Consider the following 9,475-nt stretch of genomic DNA (forward strand, 5'->3'; position numbering starts at 1 on the left):
TCCCAGCAAGTCCATAGTCAATTTTACTCTTGACAGATATTTGTATTTTGAATAGAGGTAATATGCGTCATCCAAATTGTCCGAGCAGTTAAATGTCAAATCCCTGAAGAATAAAGACCCTTCCAAGAAACTTCACAACAGCATCAAAGTATCCCAATATGATAGAGAACCCCTCTACTCTCTCTCTACTGGCATATATTTTTGTTATCGGCAGGTTCTAAAGGGTTCCTTTTATAGTAAAAAATAATAATAATCTTTCATCAGCCTTTAAACCTATAGGTGCTTCTTGAAGACAAGAATAAGGCTGGCTGGATAATAATAATAATAATGTTGGTATTTGTAAAGCGCTTACTATGTGCAGAGCACTGTTCTAAGCACTGGGGTAGATACAGGGTAATCAGGTTGTCCCACCTGAGACTCACAGTTAATCCCCATTTTACAGATGAGATAATTGAGGCACAGAGAAGTTAAGTGACTTGCCCACAGTCACACAGCTGACAAGTGAGATGAGAATGACTTTGAAATCAAAGAGTTGCTTGTAGGATACAAAGATTTTCTCAACATGCTGTGAATCCTCATTATCATGATGAAACGGATGCTTATTTAAACTCATGCTTAGGGCCATAAAGAATGTACTTAGGAACCGTTGGGCAAGTGTGATCAATCAGTCAATCAATCAGAAAATCGGTCATATTTTTTGAGCATTTACTGTGTACAGAGCACTGTACTAAGTACTTGGGAGAGTACAGTACAACAATATGACTGGCATCTTCCCTGCCCACAGTGAGCTTACAGTCTAGAGGGGAAAATAGATATTAATATGAATAAGTAAATTACAGATACGTTAATAAGTACTGTGGGCCTGGGAGAGGGGTTGATTAAAGGGAGCAAGTCAGGGTGACCCAAAAGGGCAGAAAGGAGTAGAATAAAAGGAAAAGAGTGTTTAGTCAGGAAAGGTCTCTTGGAGAAAATGTGCCTTCAATAAGCCTTTGAAGGTTCCGGGGAGAGTAATTGTCTATTGGATATGAAGAGAGAGGGCGTTCCAGGCCAGAGGTAGGACGTGGTCAAGAGGTCGGTGGTGAGATAGAGGAGATTGAGGTACAGTGAGTAGGCTGACATCAGAGAAGTGAAGTGTGCGGGCTGGTGTAGCAGGAGAGTAGCGAGGTGAGGTAGGAGAGTGCAGAGTGGTTAGACATGGTAAGGACTGAAGAGATACAAGATTGTGCAGACTGATGGAAAACCAAGGGCGTCTCCATGTCCCTGAAGAGTCCATATGGGCCCACACACAATATCACAGCACCACTGAATAGTGGTGTTGGATCCACCCATATCACTGAAAAAAAAGAAATTTTAAAGAAATGACACAGTGCTTTTGTAATCTTTTTAACACACCTTATACCAGTGAGATGCTCTTCCAAGAATAGTTTCCCTGCCAGCATGTGATAACTTACTTGTCTTTCACTCCAACACTTGATGAAGTAACCCTGTTAGTGTTGGAGCACAATAGATAGTGAATATACCATACTATATTCTGTGGACTCTGGGTATACCAACATCCTAAAATTATTCTACTTTAAAATTAAAAAAAAAAACCGCAGACAATCCATCAGTGGTATTTATTGAGCTCTAACTGTGTGCAGTGCACTCTATTTAGTGCTTGGGAAATACAATAGACTCTTTTGTTTTGTTTTGTTATGCGTTTGTTAAGAGCTATGTGCCATGCAAGGTTCTAGGCACTGGGGTAGATACAAGTAGATACAAGTTGGACACAGTCCATGTCCCACATGGGGCTCACAGTCTTCATCCCCAGTTTACAGGTGAGGTAACTGAGGGCCAGAACAGATAAGTGATTTGCTCAAGGTCACACAGCAGCTACATGGGGGAGCAGGGACTAGAACTCAGGTCCTTCTGACTCTCAGACCCGGGACTGTAAGCCCGTCAAAGGGCAGGGACTGTCTCTATCTGTTACCGATTTGTACATTCCAAGCGCTTAGTACACATAGTAAGCGCTCAATAAATACTATTGAATGAATGAATGAATCTATTCACTAGGACATACTAGGCCATTCTCTTTCTCTACCAATAGAGTTAGTAGATGGGATTCCTTTCCACAAGGAGCTTATACTCTATGAGGAGGAGTTTAAGTGAAAGAAGAGGGAAATGGCTGTCAGGCCTGAATTTTCCAGTCCGCTCTTTATCTGGCTCTCATTGCCCAGATCCTAATCTTGTGCTCTATGGTCTGGAGTAATAGGACATTTACCCTTTGAATGAATTGATTTTCAGGCCAGGCACTAAGACCAGAGGTCTTAGAGAAGCAGCATGGCTTAGCGGAAAGAGTTCAGGGTTGGGAGTCAGAGGACACGGGTTCTAATCCTGGCTCCACCACTTATGAACTCTGTGACTTTGGGCAAGTAACTTCACTATCTGTGCCTCAGCTACCTCATCTGTAAAATGGGGTTTAAGACTGTGAGCCCCACGTGGGACAACCTGATTACCTTGTATCTACCCCATTGTTTAGAACAGTGCTTGGCACATAGTAAGTGCTTAACAAAACCATCATTATTATTATTTGTTTGTGTTCACAGGCTAGTCTATACCTATACCTTTTTTCTCCCTGCTGTGTACAGGGCAACTATTATTACATTTTATCCAGAAGACAAAACAAATGACACATTTTAATCAAAATGCAGCCAAAGAACTAAATATAAAGAGAAAAATAATTACATCAGGCTTCTTTTGAATACATTACTTCCATCAAGTTTAAACATGTAATCAGCCTTTGATAGTGAAGGTGTCACATACATGAAACCAGACTTTTCTTACTGATCAGCCAATCCATCGGTGGTATTTACTGAGTGCTTATTTTGCGCAGAGCAATGTACTAGAAGTCTGGGAGAGTATGATACAGTAGAGTTTAGTAGACACAATCCTCAGCTTCAATATGTTTACAATCTAGTGGAGGGAAAAGTCATTAAAACACTTACTAGCATCATTAATTCAACCGTATTTACTGAGCACTTACTATGTGCAGAGCACTGTACTAAGAGCTCATTATTACTACTACTAGCACTTACTAGTAGCAGTAATAATCCCATGTTTTAACTACTTATTAGGTGGAAAGCACTGTACTAAACACTGGGAAATAAGTGTAAGGATGATCGAGAGACCCAGGCCCTGGTCTCCAAGGATCTCCCAATCCAAGGATAAGGGGGAGAAAACACTGGCAATAGACACATAAAGAAAGATGAACAAATATATAAAGACAAGAATGACTAGGAATCTCTTCATCAACTATTACTCCCATTAATTTCATACTAGTGTACTGCTTACAAGAGAATTCGTGTCCAGTGTTGTGAAATAGATAGTACTCGCTGTCCTAGAACTATGATTCAGACTAAATTGAACATCTGTGTTGTTTTAGTGTTGATTGCAGGGAAGATTCGTATCTAGAAGGCCACAGAGTAACATGGTCTACATAAGAATAAGTCTCCAAGTATTGTTTATATTCCGTGTCCTTAAGGCTACCTTTTGCGGGGATTGCAATACTTTGGTTTTATTGTTTTGCCCCTGGCTAGAAATGTTTTTATAATGCATAAAGATTTCCAGAACTAATCAGACTTAACATTTAAGAATGTTCTTAAATATAAAATTTCATCGATGACTAACAAATCTGTGATTTAACCTTCGGTAATGCTGCTATACAAATTGAATTCATCTGGCTACTATGCGTTCACTGTTATTTTTTAGAGAGTTGCCGTTGGATTTCTTTTCTTGAACAGTCTTCATTCTTCAGCTCAGACTCCAACATTTGGCCGAAACCTGGTGACTTCAGCTCTAAGAGTCTAGTTAGCACTGAACTATCTCAATTAGATCAGGAAATCAGTTTTTTGAAGTTGATTAAATTTACCTGCTTTCGCTATGACTGGTATTGCTGCCCTGTGAAAAACCTGAATGGACAGAAAGTGACTGAAATGACATTAAGCCATAGTGCAGATGTGTTTATCAACCATCCAGGCCTCTTCAAAGAAAAACAGGAAACCATAGCTCTGGTCTCTTGTAGATGGTTCATAGTTTTCACAAACAGGAAAGGTTGAGTCAGTTTGTTTGCCTGTCTCCTACAAAACCACGCCTCCTAACTGTTCCTAAATATTACCCTAAGAAGATGGTGCTTTGTTCTACAAAGCTGAACAGCACATACACCATATCAGTGCAATTGTCTGGCTGCTTCATATTTCCTACATCACTTGTTTGTTTAAGACATTTAGACCTTGAGAAACTGATAAGACCTAGGTAACAGTAGTACTGTGATTGTGTGGGTGGTAGTCTAAAAAAAAAGTTTAAAGCTATTCTAAACAAACATGGGAGAGAGAGTCATTTAATCTGTGATGGCCCTTAATGATCTTTAATTGGATTGCCAGTTTACACTTTACCACAAGAATCTGCCTGTAAAACGCTAAAAGTAGATCTTAACTGTAATTTAGCTACTTTTGGAGGCCATTACTTTAGTCCTTCAGTAACAACCAGTCCGCCAGAGAGTCTACTGTTTTCTGACCCAGATAAATGTGAATAGGGCTGTAGATTGTTTATCAGCCTTCCATGTTTAACTAATCTTGGTTTATTATATCTTTCTCAGAGGGTCTTAGGATCCCATTACTAGAAGGAGGTAGAAGACATACTTTCAAACACATAATGCAGTTTTAACAGAACACGAGGTGAGGTCATCATATCACTCACTCACCTCTACTTAACTGTATCTGGAGAGAATAAACCTGGACTTGGGTAGAATTTATACCTGACCCTTTTCATTTCGTTCACAGGAAAATTTCAGTTTGATTTTCCCATTTCTGATTTGTGAGGCTCAGGGCATCTCCGAGCTGGCTTAACTTTTAAACTTTAAATGGATTATTTGAAGAGGATATAATAGCATTTGAGCAATACTAAAGCCCAAGAAATAATATTACATATCAATTGAGTCCATATTTACTTGATTTGTTCATGACTCACCTTGAAGGGAACCTTTTAAATATCAAGCGGCTCGATCCTTTCTCAAGATGGCCATCTTGCTTAAAGGAATATTCCTAAAGTCTATATTCAAACATCTGAAGCCTCGCCCGAAGTATTCATGCTTGTAATATGAGCTTCCCTGGATTGGTTAATAGTTGGGATCATATTATCAGAGTATTATTTGATTTTGCTCTAATGACCTCTAAAATGTGAAAAACACAAAAATTGACTTGACATCATCAGATAAACTCTGATCTTCCTCTGACACTGGAACAAGTGTGATTAAAATGTTGATTATTGCCAAGACCTTTTACATTATGCTGTCAGCGTGTCACTGTTAGAGCCGTGTGGAAATTCTCTCACTCTCCCTCACTTCAAGAGAACAAAACTAAAAAGCCGCAAGGCCTAGTAGAAAGAGCATTGGCATAGAAATAAGAGAATCTGGATTCTAATCCTGACAGGGCTACTTTCTTGCTATGTGACCTCGGGCAAGTTGCTTAACTTCTCTGTGCCTCAATTACCGCTTCTGTAAAATGGAAATTAAGACTTTGAGCCCCTTGTGGGACAGGACTGTGTCACACTTCATTATCACATCTACCCCAGTGTTCAGTGTGTTACCCGGAGCGTAGAAAGCACTTAAGAAATACCATTTAAATTTTTTTTTAAAATTGACACTAATTTTTTCAGTGTATATGAGAGTATATCCCAACCAATAAACTATTCCTCTTTGTCATTAAGTGAAGATAGTTCCTGTTACTGTCCTACTTCTGACATTAATAGCCCATATTACTGTTTTCAAGAGTACCGATCCTTCTCTGCCCTGAGATATTCTAGGACAAGAATTCCCCTTTGGATTGCTACTCACTCACCACAACCGTCAGTCACCATCCTCTTCCATTAGTCCACCTCCATATTCAATTGTTTGTGATTGTCCCGTCTAAGGTTTTAAAAATAAGAACTGAGGTATAAGAACTGTGGTATTTATTAAGCACTTTACTGTGTGCCAATCAGATCAGGCATGTTCCCTGTCCCACATGGTGCTCACAGTCTAAGAGGGAATGAGAACAGATATTTACTCTGCATTTTAACAGATGGGGAAACTGAGTCACAAAGAGGTCAAACCTCCTTCCGGCTCCCAAAAGGGAAACTGTTGGGTGTGTTGCTCTTGTTTAGTCTAGCAGCATGGCTCAGTAGAAAGAGCCCGGGTTTGGGAGTCAGAGGTTGTGGGTTCAAATCCCAGCTCAGCCGCTTGTCAGCTGGGTGACTTTGGGTAAGTCACTCAACTTCTCTGTGCCCCAGTTACCTCATCTGTAAAATGGGGATTAAGACTGTGAGCCTCCAAAATGGGACAACCTGATCACCTATATCTGCCCCAGTGCTTAGAACAGTGCTTTGCCCATAGAAAACACTTAACAAATGCCATCATTATTATTATTATTAGTCTGCTCGTGTCTCCTCTCAGTCACTTGTATTCTGCATTTTGCAAGGCCTAAGTGTTGTACTCTCCCAGGCTCTTAGCACTGTGCTCTGCACACAGTAAACGCTGGATAAATACGGTTGATTGAATGCGTGCATGAATGAATGCTATCGGGGGTATGTTCTAGGGCCTTGGTGGTGATTCTGTTATGCCGCTTGATGTTTGATGTTTAATAATTGATAATAATAATTACAGTAATGCTGCTGGGGAAACTACCTGGGAAACTTATTGTGCCTTCTGTGGCAGCTTCCGGTTTTAGAGAACTGCAATTCCATATATGATCTGACGCCTCTTTGTCAACACATTATCCATCAGTGTGCATACTGGCCTTCTTCACTTTTCTCCCTCTTTGTCTATTTATGAATCACTGGAGAAGACACTACACTAGCAGGATATTTTGCTGTAGGTTGGGCTTCTTGGACTTGGTCAGGCTGGGCAAATAATCTCAATTTTCTTTATACACAGTTATTACACAGGTTTTTTTTTTCTTTTTATGGTATTTGTTAAGTGCTTACTATGTGCCAGGCACTGTACTAAGCACTGGGAGAAGCAGCGTGGCTTAGTGGAAGGAGCATGGGCTTGAGAGTCAGAGGTCGTGGGTTCTAATCCCTGCTCTGCCATTTGTCTGCTGTGTGACTTTGGGCAAGTCACTTAACTTCTCTGTGCCTCAGTTACCTCATCTGTAAAAATGGGGATTTAAAAATGTGAGCCTCACATGGGACAATCTGATTACCCTGTATCTACCCCAGCACTTAGAACAGTGCTCTGCACTGAGTAAGCGCTTAACAAATACCATAATTATTATTATTATTACACTATAATCAGATTGGACACGTTCATTCATTCAATAGTATTTATTGAGCGCTTACTATGTGCAGAGCACTGTACTAAGCGCTTGGGATGAACAGGTCGGCAACAGATAGAGACAGTCCCTGCCGTTTGACGGGCTTACAGTCTAACATGGGGCTCACAAACTTAATTCCCAGTTTATAGATGAGTTAACTGAGGCACAGAGAAGTTAGCTTACTTCCCCAAGGTTACACAACTGACAAGTGGTGGAGCCAGGATTAGAACTCAGGTTCTCTGACTCCCAGACCTGCGTTCTTTCCACTTGATTGCACTACTTCTGTGTGCTGCTTCTGCTAAACAACTCATAATCCTTTGCATATCTTTGCATATCAGTGCCTCAAGAGTACTGTTGCCAGCATGCAGAAGAGCTTCTTATGATGAAGCCGTGTGGCTCAGTAGAAAGAGCCTGGGCTCGGGAGTCAGAGATCATGAGTTCTAATCCTGGCTCCGCTGCTTGCCAGCTGTGTGACTTTAGGCAAGTCCGGTCTCACCTTCACAATACCGCCAAGATCTGCCCTTTTCTCTCCATCCAAACTGCTATTGTGCTGGTGCAAGCTCTCATAATATCCCGACTGGATTATTGTGTCAGCCTCCTCTCGGATCTTCCTTCCTCCTGTCTCTCTCCACTCCAGTCTATTCTTCATTCTGCTGCCCGGATCATATTCCTACAGAAACACTCTGGGAATGTCACTCCCCTCCTCAAAAACAACCTCCAGTGTTTGCCTATCAACCTCCGCAAGAAACAGAAACTTCTCACTCTGGGCTTCAAGGCTCTCCATCACCTTGCCCCCTCCTACCTCTCCTCCCTTCTCTCTTTCTACTACACACCCCGCACACTCTGCTCCTCTGCCTCTCACCTCTTCACCATCCCCCGTTCATGCCTATCCCGTCATCTACCCCTGGCCCACGTCCTCTTGCTGTCCTGGAATGCCCTCCCTGAACCCCCCTTTCCCTCTGCTCCCCCTCAACTCCCCCCCCACTCTGCTCTTCCACCTTCCCCCCCCCCCTCAGCACTGTGCTCATCTGTATATATTATTTATTACCCTATTTATTTTGTGAATGAGGTGTATATCTCCTTGATTCTATTTATCTTGATGATGTTGTTTTGTTTTGTTCTGTTTTGTTTTGCTGTCTGTCTCCCCCATTTAGACAGTGAGCCCGTCATTGGGCAGGGATTGTCTCTAAATGTTGCCGAATTGTATATTCCAAGCGCTTAGTACAGTGCTCTGCACATAGTAAGCACTTAATAAATACTATTGAATGAATGAATGAACTTAACTTCTCTGTTCCTCAGTTACCTCATCTATAAAATGGGGATTGAGACTGTAAGCCCCACGTGGGATAACCTGATCACCTCGTATCTCCCCCAACGCATAGAACAGTGCTTTGCACATAGTAAGCGCTTAACAAATACCACCATTATTATTATTATTTTGATCGTTATAGCCTGCTGAACCGGAAAAATTCCCCGTGGATTGGAAACCTACTCTGATTCCAGCCTTTTCAGCTGCCTCTTTAATTGCTCACTTATAGAGACATAGAATAAATTTCATGTAGCTAGACCTAGACCCTCTCAGGGTCACACCTAGAGAGTTTCCGGTACTCTACAAGTCTTGACTATGGGAGGGAGAGTCAAGCAGAGGCCTAACCATTCCATTCCTAGAGTGGCCAGTGGCTAGCGAGTGGAAGGCAATCTGCTACAAGTCAAAACTCATCCGAGCTGTGCAGCAGTGGCAGGGGAGGGAATCGAGGGCAGCGACTCAAGTTTACTGCGTGGAAGGAGGCGATGGTAAACCATTTCCATCTTTTTACCAAGAGAAATCTATGCATATACACTTCCAGAACAATGGCAAATGGAGGTAGGGCGTTCTGGGAGAGATATGTCCACAGCGACACTATGGGTCGGACACAACCCAACAGCAGCGTGGCCCAGTGGAAAGAGCACGGGCTTTGGAGTCAGGGCTCATGAGTTCGAATCCCAGCTCTGCCACTTGTCGGCTGTGTGACTGTGGGCAAGTCACTTAACTTCTCTGTGCCTCAGTTCCCTCATCTGTAAAATGGGGATTAAGACTGTGAGCCCCACGTGGGACAACCTGATTCCCCTATGTCTACCCCAGCGCTTAGAACAGTGCTCGGCACATAGTA

At 41.9% G+C, this 9,475-nt stretch overlaps 1 non-coding gene across 1 annotated transcript; it reads left to right on the forward strand.

Annotated features, from left to right (window-relative positions):
• The first annotated feature begins 8,897 nt into the window (after positions 1–8,897).
• LOC114811762 lies at positions 8,898–9,035 on the forward strand. Its single transcript, XR_003759458.1, has one exon. It is a non-coding gene; the product is annotated as a small nucleolar RNA SNORA7 (small nucleolar RNA).
• The last annotated feature ends 440 nt before the right edge of the window (positions 9,036–9,475 follow it).

Source organism: Ornithorhynchus anatinus, chromosome 4 (assembly GCF_004115215.2).
Source record: "Ornithorhynchus anatinus isolate Pmale09 chromosome 4, mOrnAna1.pri.v4, whole genome shotgun sequence".
In the NCBI taxonomy this organism is placed as follows: domain Eukaryota; kingdom Metazoa; phylum Chordata; class Mammalia; order Monotremata; family Ornithorhynchidae; genus Ornithorhynchus; species Ornithorhynchus anatinus.